At 32.9% G+C, this 16,974-nt stretch overlaps 1 pseudogene; it reads left to right on the top strand.

Moving 5' to 3' along the window:
* The first annotated feature begins 1,419 nt into the window (after positions 1–1,419).
* On the top strand, positions 1,420–10,543 carry LOC115887031 (annotated as a pseudogene).
* Positions 10,544–16,974: the final 6,431 nt, after the last annotated feature.

Genomic DNA, 16,974 nt, shown 5'->3' with positions numbered 1-16,974 from the left:
ATTATAAATAAATAATTCATTATATAAAAGACATATAGTTACCGTGAATATAATTTGGTATAACTTTAATCTCAACTTTAATGACCTATTCAAATAGAAACATCTTACAATTCACATTATATAATACACAAAGCCAAGGGACAAAATTGTTATTAAATCTATTCTCGATGACTCGAAGCATTTTTTTTTCAAATAAAACAGGACATATAGGGCTTATAAATAATACAAGGGTATAGAAAATATATAAATAAGTAAATACAAATATATTTTCAACCTAATGATTAATGATTATACTCGTTTAAATAAATAAATGATCTTTTTAAAATTACTTGTTTGTCTTTGCAAATTTGTATATTTAATATTTATCTAAAAGCGTACACTTACATAAATTACTGCACAACCTTTAAAATTAAGCTTTTAATATGTTATACAAATTCTTGATTCGATATAAATACACTTAAATAAAACTTTAAAATTAATGATCTTCCAAATTTCTGAGACAGCCATTTTGTTGAAAGAATTTGTTTTGATTATGAGAAATTTCATAAAAATTATCACAGGGATTAATTAATCTTATATATTAAACTACTTGGCTTTTAAATTTCACAATCCTATCGTCCAAAATACTCTAAATTCGCAAAAATCCGTAAAATATTCCCATAAAAACAAATCACAATTCACTTCCACTTCACAGAAACTGACAGACATTGCCAAATATGGAATGACGTTTATTTTTCAATTTATTTTACTGATCTAACTGATCCGGGTCACTTAGAAATTAATTTTATTAAATTATTTAATTATAATTGTTTCTGGCGAAAGCAACTTCATATCAATGTTTATTAATAGGGTAACAAAGCACATCACTGTTAAATTATCAACATTTTATATAAATATTTATATTTTTCAACTACTCCAACTACTCCAATTACTCCACAGAGAATCAAACGAATTGTTAATTAAACTATACTCTGTGGATGACTTGATAAAATCATGATGAAATTAAAGTCCCTAGATGAATATCTAGGGACTTTAGATGAAATTTCTACGCAGCGCCATCTATCCCTCTACTGGCAGAAACTCCGCCGTGTTTCCAAAATTCAAATGGCAGTTTCATCCGCCTGGTTGAACTCTTAAGGTAAGTCTTAATACCTGCATTGGCTCCACACGTTCTTTTTTTATTACGTACTTTTATTCAATTTTTCGCTCGGTTCCGAAGAGTCAATTCGATAGTCAGTAAAAATGAACAAAGATAATTTAATTGCCATAGCCATAGCGCTATCTTTAAAAAAGAGAAATAAACGTAAAAGTAGATCCAAATGACCAAAGTCATGACTTCTTAAAAGAAACACATTTACACATGTGAATTTATTAAGTGAGTTAAAATTGGAACCCACAGATTGGAATAATTATCTTCGAATGGATGAAGATACTTATTTGAACTTCTACATATGGTTACTCCACTTATTAAGCACTTGGATACAATAATGAGGGATTCTATTAGTCCACATGAGCGATAAAGGTCTACTTTACGTTTTCTGGCCACTGGCAGAAATTATGAAGATTTAAAATTTTCAACACTTATTTCTCCTCAGGCTCTGTCACGAATAATACCAGAAACGAGCGCTACTTTGTATGAAGTATTCAAAAAAGAATATTTGAAGGTAAGTTTCATATTTATTCTCATTTATTTTATTCAAAAAGAAATACAAAAGAATTATTATAAACATTATTACCAACACTTATAACTAATTACAGTAGGTACAGGGTGTGCGTCCATAATTTCACTACCCATTTATATTTGTTCATCATTAGTAAGTTCATGGTCTACAGGTGGTTGTACCGTAAAAGTGTGAAAATATTGTGAGGCAGTTGTTTCTTGAGAACGCGGGTAATTTGGCTGTTGAGAACGTGAGTAATTTGGTTCTTGAGAACTTGGGTAATTTAGTTGTTGAGAATATGAGTAATGATGTGTTGTCCAAAAGGTGTGTATTTTGCCGAGGCTTTTAAATTGTCTGCCACTATTCCCAAAACTTCATCTGATTTATCCTAATATGACTTTCGGTTAGGTTAGGTTAGGAAGGTTCTTGAATATGACGTACACCTTATAGGCATCGGTGTCTCTGGTGTAGGTATATCGCTCATAGTATTTTCAACTTCAACGTTAACCTAAAAAATGTTTAGTTTTAAAGTGTTTTTGCAAGATAGAAAAACTAAAAAGATATCTTGGAAGTATCTATGTAAAATGAAAGGCCACCACTGATAATGTTTTGCTTTTTTTTTAATTTCCCAAAACTGAAGGTGAATAGAGGAAAATTGGAGAAAGTTTTAATAAAACGTGGCAATTTCCAAACTGCTTAGGTACTGTCGATGGCAAACACGTTCACATCACTCTACCAGTAGGAAGCGGCTCATATTTTTGGAATTACAAGAAGAACAACAGTTTGGTGCTTTTAGCAATTATTGCTAATGCTAATTATGAATTTATATTGTGCGATATTGGAACAAATGGAAGGGTTTCTGATGGGGGGGGGGGGTTATTGAGGACACAATATTTTTTGAAAAACTGGCGAACGATAAACTTCACATCCCCTCAATGAATAATGAAAACAAGCTTCCATACGTATTTATAGGCCACGAAGCTCCGATTTTTTAAAACCATTTAACCAAAAAGAATTGAACTTTGAACGAAGAATATACTTATAACTATCGTTTTTCCAGAGCTCGAAGAGTAATCGAAAATGTTTTTGGGATAATAGCTTCCCGTTTTCGAATTTTCCACACATCTATTAATTTAAAATTAGAGAGCATTGAAAAGGTTGTATTGGCATGTTGTGCGCTGCACAATTTTTTAATCAATCTAACAAATCTCACCACACAATTTAGACGAAGTCAATTTTGGAAATAACGAAGTTACTGATTCCGTAGTATTTGACGATTTACAAAGAGGGCCAAACAGAAATTATGGTGAAACGGCGAAAAATGTTCGAGAAAGATTTCTTACATATTTCAATGGAGAAAGGCGAGTTGCATGGCAGGATAATGTTGTAAATTTTAACAATTAATGTGTAAACATATATAAAATGAATAACATAATGAGTTTAACAAAAAAAGACATTCTTTCTGTCTTTGAAGACATCCAAGTTTCCAGAACGCCGTAAAAATTTGCTGACGCTGACTATCTGTTATATTTAAATAACATTTTAATTTGCACGTCTCGGTGCAAGTGGGGCCCATGCTTCTCTAGGGAACTGTAACTTTGTTTTTCTTCGAGTTTGAAGTATATGCCAAACCGGCATTTCTTAGGCGTTTCGCTGTTGCTTTAATCAAACTAGAAGGATCAGCTTTTCTTTTTCGTCTGCGTTTTTTCTTTTCCATCGTAGGCGATCCATTTGGTTTATTATTTGCGCCAACGACTTCATTTTGTTTTTTTGTGCTCTTCTATCAGACGTGGATGGGGATATTGACGATTCGGAACATGAAGATGAAGAGCCAGATGATGAAGACGATTCTTTTTTTTTTGTAAGGTGTATCCTTAATACTATCGTAAGGAGAAAAATCGCTTCTTGTTCACTAAGATCATTTTTCGATATTATTTTGGTTAGTTCACCAGAGCACTTATCCATTTTATCTCTCAGCACTGTGAAAAAATAAAAATTCAGTACCTATGAAAAATGATTAAAAAAAGGTTCACCTCTCATCAAAACAGCATTTGAGCTTTCCATAATTGTGCCACATTCAATGTTTCTGTCAGAAATGGGGTCTGCCTCTTTATACTCGGAGTTAGTTATATTTTCACGCGCAGGATTAGAGAATTCTATTGCTGAAAAGAGATTTTCAAGCTAAAGTGTAAGGTTCTGAAGACTGGTCAATAAAACAACTACTGCAGGAAATATTATCTTTTTTATTTTCCACGCTGATGGTTGTAAGTGTGGTTTAGGAAAAGTTCTACAAAGTTCTGTAGTAAGTTCTGTTCAAAGTAACCGAGTTGAGGGTTGTTAATCAATTTCTTACCTAACACCAGGTTTATACCCCAAAATAATAAGAATATATACTATATTTGGTAATAAGTCGAAAACCAAAGGCTGCAAAACCAAACCAAACCAAACCAAACACTTGTAGCGGTATAAATAAAATGGCGATCACCCGAATTCCATTATTGCAAAAAAGCGAAATTTATAAATTGAACTACCAGGGTCATCTATATATTAGTTTATAAGAAACCTAATGTTAAGATCCAGAAACCTGTTTTACTATTATATTAAATTAATTCATTATATTTAATATTTCCCACATATTTTATTAATTATGCTACAAACGCGAACTATGTTTATGAGTAAATCTCTATTCAAATATTAAGTATGCAGTCTAAACATACATTTACTGTCGATGATATTGGCAGATCCACTACTTTCAATAATTTTGCATGTCTCTAGTCTCTGTCATGGCTGCTCTTTGTTGCACCAGTTTTATGTGCACACTCATTTTCTACAAATTTGGAAGTCCGACGACTAAAAGTTGCACAATTTGGTTTTCAAAATTAAAGGTTGTAGATTAGCAATGTGTCATTACCTTGAATTATGCGTACGTTATTTTCAGCACTTAAATTTGCATGAGCATCATCGATCTCAGACGATCCTGATTATTATTATTCTTTTAGGAATTTGATTGGGAATATTCACACCGTTCCGACGTAGCACCGCGACAGTGCTGACACCGGCACCGTACCGTGATCGTCAAATTAGTTCCCAACGATATTTTTGGAGTTTCACGGCAGTAAAAATCGTTTCTCGAACATGAATGATGAAAAACTTATTGAGTTGGTCCATGGTTATCCTGCATTATATGACATGTCCAACTCAAAATATATGGACTCTGATTTTAAGAATAGTATTTGGAGTAAAGTAGGAGCAGAAATGAAAATGGATGGTGAGTAAAAAATACTTTACTGTTGATCTAGCCACAGAATGAATATATGCAATTTAATAGATATTGAAAATTTTTTGTCTGATTTCTTTAAATCTCACACGTACATTCTTTAAAAAAACAATTTGTATTTTAGTTTACTTTTATTATCAGTAATAATAGGTATAATAATGTTAACAACTAAAATTACGTTAAGTTTACTATTTGTATTATATTTTAAGTTTGTCGGTTATTTGGTAGCCATGGGAGAGATCCGGCATCAGAATTAAAAAAGTCAGTGAATGTTTCTCGTACGCGCGAAATGCATCTGTCGTGGCATTTCCTCCTTGCAAATGTAAATTTAATGTAATGTGCGATTCTGACCCCTCAAATTTACTTCGGAAGTAACGTAATTATGCGTATGACTGTCGTATATTTTAATGAAATTGTGCAGCAAGCAAGTGCTCAAAATTACGTTATCCATGTATTTTGGAAAGGCCTGAATTCTTCTATTGTAAAGTCTAAATTTTTGAATCAAAATACCAAAAGTGTTTTCTGATGTCCTCCTGGCACGACACAAACGATAGTTAAAGTTACGTTTCCGATCATCTAGATTATCTCCTGGATATGGTCGCATTAAGTACGTTTTAGTAGAAAATGCTGCGTCACCTACGATAACGTATTGAACTTGGATACCTGTATTAGGTTTGGCTGAAGTGCTTTTCCTAGCTTTGATTTGGTAAACACTCCTCCATCACTATCCTTCCCATATGCCCCTACATCGACAGCAATAAAATTACAATGAGCATCTACAAGAGCTAATAAAACTATAGAAAATGTTTTCTTATAATTAAAAAAAATGATCCTGAGGAGGAGCCTGAATAACAATATGCTTGCCATCCATAGCTCCTATACAGTTAGGAAAATTCCACATTTCATAAAAATCAGTAGCGATTTTCAACCACATTTGCTGTGTTGGAGTAGGCATCAGTTTTTTCGTGAGATGTGTAGTAATAATCTCGCAAGTCTCTCGTACAATTCTATGAACTGTATTATGCCCTAGACGATAGCTAAACGAAATTATGTGCAGGACGTCTCCAGTGGCCAAATATCTGAAAAAAAATCAGTAGAGATAAGAAAATGTACAACAAAAGATATTTTTAGCTTAATTTTTAATTTTTGTTTTAGGGTCTGTAAAACTCGGTGGGCCAATATTAGAGACAACTTTAGAAAATATTTGAATAAACAAAAGACTAAGAGTACAACAAGCAACAAAAGTGAAGCCATTCAAATATTCAGAGCAGTTGAGCTTTTTGAAGAAATTCTTTGAGGAGAGGGAGACCAAAACGAACACTGAGATCAACGTAAATATCGACGATTGCACCGGTGATACAGAAAGTGAAGAGGTATGCGAAAATAGACAAAATAGTCAAGCACAAGACGTTACAATATCAGAAGTTAATGATGCCGTGACTACACAATCAGAAGGGCAAATTTTATTGAAATCAACACCAAAAGATACCACTCCACGAAAAATTCGAAAGCTGTCAGTGTCAAACTCCACTGCTCTCTCTAAAACGGCCGCCGCTACAGCTATAGAGTATATTTTAAACGAAATAAAATTATGAACTGCCCACCACCTACACAGTATCCTGTTGATGCTTTTTTTAGCAGGAATAGCTTCTTTAAAAAAATTATCCCCACAAGAATGCCACTACGCAAAAGATGAATTATTCGCTACTGTTCAAAGATATGAACTTAATTTGCTAAACCGACAGCAACAATATACTGGCTCAGCAGGTTCTTCTGAAATGTATTCGATTGGAGAACCTTCTCCTACAGGAAGCTACCAGTCTCCATGGAGGGGCCAAAATTCAATGACATCTAGCGGTCACATTGAGGAGAATACAGCACCCAACTTAACACTGAGGGAGTACTTCCAATCCCTTCCTTAGAAATACTCAGGAAAAAATGTGTTTAAAATTTATTTTTTTTGTTTGTAAATATTTCTAAGAATAAAATTTTACTTTTTTAAGTACTTATAACGCCACCTTGGGTGAAAAAGTTGGGAACTCAGGTTCACCAGGTTCCGTTACAAATAGGTTCCAGCTGGCTCAGTAAATAATTAAAAAAATATATGCACAGAACAAGAGATATCAAAAGGGAGGTGTATGGAAAAAGTGTACTGATTGAAAAGTCTAAAATGTATTGGATTCGTTTAATAAATACTAAATTTAAAGTTAAAACAAATTGTCAAGATCTATCATAAAATGTAGCAAATATTTAAATACGAAATAATGAAATATATATATATATACTAGTAAAAATTAACTATCCGTAAAATAAATTAAATCATGAATAGTATCACAAAATATTGTTGTGACTAAACTGTGAACGCATCAAACCCTGATGCGTATTTGTGATTATGATTAAATGACTATAAAGAATAAAATGAAATTTAAATAAAGTAAAAATGTAATAAATTTTAATCAATCATAAACGCAATAAAATAAGAGACGTAAAGTCTTATCTGTCATCCAGTGGTCGTTCCAGTCAGTCAATGAGAAAATCCAGATTGCCGGTCTTCAGTGTCACGGTGGCATTCCTCGTCACAGTGGCATTCACGTCACAATGGCATTAGTTGCAGTACCAAATCCAGAAAAAAAAATTGATAAAAATCTTAAGCGAAACCGTAATCATCACTAAGGAGTAATAGCCAAGGAACAAGAAAGAACCCTAAAATATGATCTATTTTAGTGACACGTTCTGGTTTGGACACAGTAAAATACCTTTCCACCATGCAGACCTTTCCAAGACAAGATGGCGTCTCAACGCATGTTACTCCATGGAAAAGGGTTCCTTAACTGTGCGTTGAAAACAGACAAAAGATAATCACATCAAGTCTATGTTCAAGAATCCTCCGAAGAAGAAAATTATGCCAAGAAAATTATCCTAACACAAGCATAAGTCTAAATAAAGAATTAGTAACCATTGTAGAAAGAAAGGTAGTTTTAAACAGACAAATTGATATTATATTAATGTGGTTTTATATTACAGTTATCGGAGAAAACTCCATCCAAAGAAATTGTTGTGATGATGAGACTTATAGATAAGATATTATTAGAAATTATATGTACAGTTAAGAAGTAAGCGTTATTATTCAAGTTATTCAAGTAAGTTTTAGTTTTATTCCTAAAAATAAGCAAAATAAGTAAAATAAGTTACGGTGAAATTTTAAACCGTAACATACTTTTATTAAATACTGTTAGTTGTCTACACCAGAATGGAAACAAACTCTTTACCTAGCTCAAACAAACAGCGAGTCTTTCCCTTGCTGTGATTGCTTTCCTCCAGCGTGTGTCATGCTTTTTCAAATGAACTTCTAACTTGCAAAGCAATAAGTTGAATGAATTTTCTGACATTCTAAAGTATTGAAAACATTTTTCTGCATCGTCTACCAGTTCCCTGTACAATGTAATAAATTACGGCACATTTTCAGTTAGGACCCAAATACTAATATATTTTTATTAGGAAAAATGACACCTTTCCAATAAGTTCAATGTTACTTTTATTTATGAACAACATTTGCAGTTTGAATTGCTAGAATATTGACACATTTCAAAATATGACTATTTTCTACTTAAATTATAAATCTGGACTAATCACTTTATTAAGAAAAGTGGTACTTTTCGTGTTGTGTCTTTGTTTCTGACAAATGACATTTCACTGCACTTTTTAGGAACTTTTCGAAATATGTCGTTCGCGATAAAAGTGTGACACCCTATTCAAAGTCAACGGCAGAATTGAAATTGAGACGGTATTCACGACAAAATGGGCGCTCAAGCGATTATGAAGAACAATGCCACTAGCGCCATATCTCGCGCTCTCTCCGTAATATCATCATAGGACATTATTCCTGCTAAAATGTATGTATTTTAACATTGAATTCTTGACTTGTCTCAAAAATTATATTTTTTTAGTTGTGTCACTATTCTGTAGAACCAGCGATATTTTTAGCCAAAATTTAGTGTGTGGATTTAATTTTTTCCCAAACTTTCTAATAGTATCATCAGAAAATATCTTTTAAGATAATATTTTTTAATAATTATTATATTTTTTTAAATATCTAATTTTTCTTTATTGATATTTAAACAAAAATTCTAACTAAAAACGCAAACTATTCTAACAATTGATATTATTTGACAATATGTTTATTTGTATTCGTTATACAGAGGTTGTTAGTGGAAGTTTATCTGGCAACCCTGAGAGCAATCTCGAATTGTCATCGGTATCGGAGTCGATTTGTGCTCCCAGCATGCTCATTCTTAATCCTGCCGACACGCTTACGAACCGGCAACACTGTATCCCCCTTTTATTTTGCGTCTCTATCTGTCAACCGGGCATTTGTATTATTCTCTGTTTTGTCGATTACAATCCAATACACAGGAATTGCATGACCAGCTCGGTATGACATAAATTAGGATTGATTGACGTACTCAGTTGTTTCTGGTCACTTCCTGTTTCACCGGAAGTAACTACAACTTTTGATTTTTAAATGGCACCCTCGGTATTTTTTTACTTTATTCGATAGAAATGTTAAAAACACTAATTCTTAATCAAGGAGCCTTGGAAAAATAGCCAGAGAATCTATATTTTTTTATATACTTAGGATAGAGAAAATTTAAGTATATAGTATCGAAAAATTTTAGTTTTTTTCTCTCTTTTAATTTAGCATAGCCTAAGTGGTATTAAAAAATTTAATTTTTTTTGTCCTTAAAAATAATAAATTTTGGTTTAGTAAGTTTTTTTTTGAAAATGTAGGCAATTTGGTATTTTTCACCAAGAATAAATAAATGTTTTGTCTAAACGGGTAACCGATAATATTTGTCACAATTTTTCTCCGAATGGAGGGAAAAGTATCAAAGATCCCATATCGCTGAATAAGCAACGGGAGCGGTCCCGAGACTGTTTATGTTTTAAACAAAATATATATGAATTAGTTGAGAAATTGTCTTCCACCGTTTGGTACCGTTTTTTTTTGGTGTAATCACTTTTTTTGTAATCAATTATTTGTAATTATTTTGTCTGCAATTTTATTTGAATATAAGCCATCCTAAATCTTAATTTTATTTCTTATTTTGACCCGAAAACGTCTACAAACTTCAGTAAGTGGGATTACACGGTTCGCGAAAATTATTGTGACTTTTGTATTTTCTTTGCATCGGTTTGACGCGGTGACAAGATTGTACATTGTTTGAAAATTGAAATTGTGTTTTTGGAGAACTGTCGTCAGCTATTGTGGAAGAAACAAACGAGCATTAATGCTTATTGATTGTGTTTATTTTTCCCTGCGTCTGCTGTATGTGGAACTGATTGAATTGATTTTGAATTGATTGAAGATGTCATCACAAGATTGGACCGTAAATGAATTGAAGAACTTATTGAAAGATTGGAGAGAACCTCTGAAAATGTTTGGGAGGAATTGGCCTACGAAGGGCAGCAAAGAGAACAATTGGCGGCTAAAAGACATGAGGAAGAATTGGCCAGAAAGAAAGAGGAAAATATGGCGATAAAATTGGCTCAGCAGGAACTAGACATGTTAAAACGTGAACAAGAATTGGTACGAAGGGAAGTCTAACTTCTTCGACGGGAACAAGAGTTGCTAAATTCTCAACGTGAAACTCCGGAAAGAGGCAGTAGTGTTGCTAGTTCTACGCCGGCCAATCAGATTAGTATTCGAGCAATGGGTGATTTATTGGGCGATTTTGATGGTCGCAATGATTTTGAAAAATGGGAGCAACAGGTACAATTGCTACGTACTTCTTATCAATTGGATGATAATGCTGCTAGAATATATGTAATGTTAAAGTAAACAATAAACGAGATATAATGTTATACAGGCACAAAACATTTTAAATGGGAATTCCCCGAACTAGACCCATTCTTCTCCTGTCTTTTCTCAACCTTTTTATAATATTTGAAAAAATTTTCCTTTTCCAATTTCCGCATGCCAAATTATCATCGATGGGAGTATTCATTTCTGCCCTTTTGGAACCCACATATTACAGGTTCATTTTCTCCTTAGATTATTTTATTCATTTTGACAATAACTTAGTCCTAAAATAAATAGTAATAATATATTTTCTTCCTAGTTACTTATGTTCGATTAACTTACTGAGTATAATTATCTAGTTCTCAATAAAATTGTAACTGCTAATTTAACTTGACATATAGTTTCTTCGAGTTAATATTTTGAATTGTACGAGTAAAATTTCTTCGGTGTAGCCTTACAGTTTTTGGATATATTAAGCTGTTGGATATATTATTAGATCTCTTTAAATTTACCATTTTATGATATTTTCACAAGCAGATTGGATTTATTTCTTCTTGTTTTTAACTTGTAGATGTTAACAAACCTCTCAATCTGAAATATTTTCATGATAAATACTCGTAAACATTAGTCGTTATGTAATTTTAGCATTGGTATATATTAGTAGTACTTTTAAGTTTTCAAATACCTGATTGAATTTTTGACGGTTGTCAATTTTTCGGTTAAAAATGGTAGAATGGACTCCTAAAAGTCTGATTTGATTAAAATCGTTAATCATTTATTATATAAGATTATAAATTAGGGTCCATTAGTGGTAATTATTTCGGGTGATTTATGTGGAACCAAATTTTATAAAAACAATAAGATCAATACACATATCGGAGAAGAACTAAAAGGAAAAGGCATTTAGGGGAACCAGACACCGAAATAGTTCAAAGCCCTAGAGAAGCAATGAGAACACAGATTTTCATTCCCATTCTTGACCATGTTGAAACAGAAGTTGTTAGAAGATCAGAAGTCTACATAATATGCTTAAATTTGTTTGAATTTTTGTTTAATTTAAAAAAGTTAAGTGATGAAACTATAGCATTAAATTCACAAAAATTAAAATACTTTTATACGGACGACTTGGACGAACATTTTCCTAAAGAGTGCATTCATTTCAAAAAGCTTTTAAATGAACTGAGTAATGAAATTAAAGTCGACTCTCCCAAAGATTTAGTCAAATTACTGTATGAAAGCAAATTAACATGCTCTTTTCCAAATATCAATGTATGTCTTCGATTTTTTTTCTTTAGTGGTTTCGAATGCGGGTGGAGAGCGTTCATTTTCTACTCTGAAATATATTCTTCAGCTATTTTATCCAGTAAATCAGATCTTTTAAAAACCGTAGATACTAATCAGGTAATACTAACGTTTGCAAATTTAAAATCTAGAAAACGACTTTTATAGAACTCTATATTCTTTCTTTCTTTCTTTTTGCATCATTATACCAAAAGGTACGTTTTTTCGTTATGCGTAAATTATTTATATATAAGAATTGCTAAACATGTGATATGTGAATATTTTCCAGTATTATGGGCATTTGCAGTACCTATTATTTTTCAGTAGTGGTTAACTTTTTGTTATTTTGTTTATGTTAAAAATGACAAAACTAATGAAAATAAACGATATAATATGATTATATAATTTATTTTCATTAGTTTTGTCTATTTTTACACTTTTATATGTTTTTATGTGTTATGTTTCTTCTCTATGCGTTAATTTTTTGTTTTTATTTAGGAATTACCAAACATGTAACTATTTGCAATATTATTGGTACTGGCAGTATTATTGTTCAGTCATAGTTAACTATTTGATATTTTTGTATATCGTTTGTTTTTCGTTTAGTTTTGTCTTTTTAACACATTTATTGTTTATCTATACGTTGTTTTTATACCATAAGTTATGTTTCTTCGTTTTATTTTTTTTTGTTTTTATGTAGAAATTACCAAACATGTTATTATTTTTATTTTAATCAGCAGTATTATTCTTCAGTGTTAGTTAACTTTTTAATATTTTTGTATGGTTCAATTTCATCATGTTTGACACTCTTTGTTTATTATGTTGTAAAATAAAACACATCATAATTTTGAATTTTTAATTTTCCTAAAGCAATTTTTAGGTATAAATATAGAAACAACAATATTTTGTTTTTATAAGTTAATAGGGTATGGGGCGATCGTTACAGTTAGCAAAGCGGGCGGAAAAGTTGCTGAAACCTGCACTGTTCCGGATGATGTGTCGAGACCATTTTTCTCGATTATTCACAACGCAGGAAAACTCTTCCAACAGTATATTGTTGATGTGTGCTTTAAAATCGAAGTCAATAAGCTTTGATATTACGAGACAGGCCAACAATATCACAGATCGGCCTCCTACGCGTCCATTTTAAGTATGATCCGTCGCCGAGTTCAGGAGGAAAACTGTCGAGTAGGGAAGATAGTTACTCTGCGTTCCTCCTATTCCGGTTCGGCTCGTAGTCAAAACCGGCTGTATTTGGACGCCATGACAGTAGTTGCAAGGTGCGATAAACCGGATCTTTTTATCACTTTTACATGTAATCCACATTGGGACGAAATTCGTCTCAATCTGGACCGACCGGATTTAGTGGTGAGAGTGTTTCGTAGATAAACAACTTTTCGGCATCATTATCTATTTTTTTATGTTGAAGAATTTCAAAAACGGGGGGTTTCGCATGTCCACATTATGGCCTGTTTCCGGCCAGAAGATAAGGTGGATACGATTGCCAGAGTCGATCGCGTGATATCGGCCCGAATACCGGATCCGGTGCTCGAACCGTTATTATACGCGGTCGTCTCTGACAATCATATCATGAAGCAAAAACTAAATGGCAGTGTTTGGAACAAGAATTGCCTTATCCCCTATTAGATGGCGCAGAGTAAGAGGCAGGGAAAAATTTTCCGCCCACTTCCCTTCTCGTCCTAATAGTCCCCACCAGTGCCAATATGCATGCTAATTTTGCCAGTGTGATTTTTTACTTCGAGGTGAGTGTACGGTAGTCAATACAATTATAAAATATTTTTGTAATGCGTATTTTTAGTGAAATTGGTAAACTATTCTTAGAATGTAAGTAATTTTAAATTAAGTGTATTATAATCTAAGTTTTATTCGATGTTGGTATCACTATTTTTTATTGCCATTAAACATTTCTGTTTTGATATGTATAAAAAAGGTTAGAGTAAAAAAATAAATGTTAATTTCGAATTTTAAAGGAGTAAAATAAATTGTTTGATGGTAAATGCTTTCTTTGTTTTATTTTCCTTGTATATCTGCTTTTAATCAATTTACATGTCTTATTAATCACACTTTTGCATTCACTTAAATCATATACTTAACGATATTTATTGTATTGTAGAAAAATATAGGTGATTGTTAACGCATGTTTATTGTTAAAACATTGCAATTATACGTAACTATTTAGCGGTTATTTAGTAAATAATTTGTATCAAATGTAAATAGGATCAATTATCTCTAAGAAGTTCTTCGTGTAGAATAAATTGTAAGAGATGGTTGATTAAACTAAAAAACACATTTATGCGAGATTAAATTTACTTATGCAACAAACTATCTAGTATAAACCGTTAAAATATCGTCGGTTTGGCAGAAAACTGTCACAACTCAAAATAATTATTTTTTATATTTTTACAATGAAACGACTGCAATTTGTCTATATTTTGTGTAATACTGTCCTTGCAGCAAGAAATTACATTTCTTTTCCAGATAAAAATATAGACAAATTGCAGTCGTGTTATTATGAAAATATAAAAATTAGTTATTTTGAGTTGTCTTCTTTCAAACCGACGATATAGAAATATTGCGATTAGGTATAATATATTGCGATAGATGGCGCTGCTAAAAATTGCTCTGAAGGTAATGCAGATTTCTTTTTTAAATTTAATTTGTAGTCTTTTATCCAGGTCATAGATGGCGCAGCAAAAATGTAGTCCTAATACGGAAGATTTTGTTCTGTTTTATTCTCTTTTGTGAATCATATCCATCGTATCTGCGGCCGAGACAATCAATGTGCGACTTGCATGCGGGGGGGCGCGTGTTCGAAATTCTACCCAAAAACTCTCTGCAAGACCTCTTTGTATATAGGTATTGCTTAAGCGATTGTGACCGGACGATGGTCGAACAATCACTATCGACGGCAAAATTTATAACAAAAGTCGAAGTCTCTCAAGTACCGGTGTCATATCAACTTTGAAGTGTGCGGATCTTTATCCTCCATGAAGTACCTCTTTAAACACGTTGTAACGTTTACTTGACACAGTGCAAACGGCAGTTTTTCGTCTTTAGGAGCAGTCGTAGGTTCGTTTTTTCTTTTTTTTATTAGGTGTTATAATTAATCAATAAAACAATAATTATTGGGCGCCAGGACATTCACTCAGAAATAATAGATCTCTTTACCCCAACTTAAATTTATTTATAATAAAAAAAATATTAGACAAGGACAGTAATTGATGTGGATGAAGTTAGGAAAAATGAATTAATATTTGAGAAAAATAAGTAATCAATATTTAAATGTATGATAAAAAAATAGTATCACTTGTTTTGTTGATCAAAAATCATTGACATATTAATATTAAATTACGCAAAATAAAGTTAAATAAGTACCTCAAACTAACGCAGTTCATGAACCTTGTTGTATGCGCACATAATTCCGTCAATCAATCAAAAGTTAATTAAATAAATATGTCACAAGTGACACCATCACAAAATACTTGACAAGATATTAAAATATATAAAAATTTGTATATTTAAAATTAAGAAAATTATATTTTAATAATGAAATTCAAAATTAATATCTAATAATTACATAATTAATTACGTAATTCGTCAACAGTAAGTAAATAGATTTGAAATGAGTTATTAAAAAAATCTGAAATCTGGCCTGATTATCCGGTGCAATTCCAGGCTTTGGCTCGTCCTTCTGGATGGTGTGTGGACGCTAGGTGTGGGAGCTCATCCCCAATCTACCACAGCCTCGAACAGCCCCTTACAATACCACCAGCCATGTGGAAATCAAACATGGATCATAGATACAGGCTCTCGTACCTCAAACCACCAATCACGACATATAACTCGCCATGTAACTGGGCGGTAAAACCCTGGAAACGACACAACTTATGCACAAAATGCATTTTAGAAATTTTAGAACTTACCTCACAATGCTGAGGGTTTACTCAAAAATTAAATTCATGACAGGACAACCAAAACCACGTTTAGAAAATCTGTAAAGAGATAAGGTTGAACCAAAAGAGTAAAAATGTGATGAAGATCAAACTTACCACAAAAATACCCATGAAAACTTAAAATTGATTCCTTCCCCAAATGCCAGGAACCACTAGGACTACATTCCAAAAGTTAATAGAATTAAAAAGTTTAAACTTTTTCGGATGACTTCAGATAAGTATGTCGATGTTTACGCCACGAAATCTGAATCAAAAATGGTGACTTCCGATGGTCAAAAAGATGCTCTAGTTCTGCGCCGACAAGGGCAAGTATGATCCACAGAGTGTCCGAAATTAGTCAGAACTAATTCAGTAGGGTGTATGTTGGGTTACCAATAGTATCGTTTTATTAAAACGTTACAACGTGCATAAAGGAGTTGATAGCGTCACCATTAAGGTGCACGGGGGAAGTCGCGTAGCGGAATGGAACGAAATCCGCAACTACCAGGATTGCAGGTACATGAGTTCAATGGAATCGGCTTAGAGGCTGTTCAAATTCCTAATGACTCGAAGGTCTCATTCGGTCGTGTGACTACCAGTTCATTTGCCTCTGGAACAGGATATTATCTTTAATCCAGATTTGGATGAACTGGACGAACAATTTTTAGCCCGTCGGTCGAAACTGATTATTTCGATCTAAATGTGACATCGATTGAGGCTCGCCAGTACAAATATGTCGATATTCCGGAACATTTTGTCTGGCAGAACCGGAACGCGTCTTCGATGGCGCGCACCGGAAGGTGGATTAAAGTAGCAATTTGCGAGGTGTCCCCTATTAACGTCGAACACTAGGGTTTCACTTAAGGCTCTTACTGCAGCACGTCCGAGGTGCTACCAGCTTCGATTCTTTAAGGACTGTGTTCTATGTGAGACACGGTGTTCTATGTGAGACATTTCAGAAGGCATGTTATTGAGACAACTATATGATGGCACAATTGTCGG

The sequence above is a fragment of the Sitophilus oryzae genome, unplaced genomic scaffold (genome assembly GCF_002938485.1).
Source record: "Sitophilus oryzae breed Bouriz unplaced genomic scaffold, Soryzae_2.0 scaffold_551_pilon_pilon, whole genome shotgun sequence".
In the NCBI taxonomy this organism is placed as follows: domain Eukaryota; kingdom Metazoa; phylum Arthropoda; class Insecta; order Coleoptera; family Curculionidae; genus Sitophilus; species Sitophilus oryzae.
The sequence above is the reverse complement of the archived record's forward strand: the minus strand, read 5'-3'. Positions and strand labels throughout refer to the sequence as shown.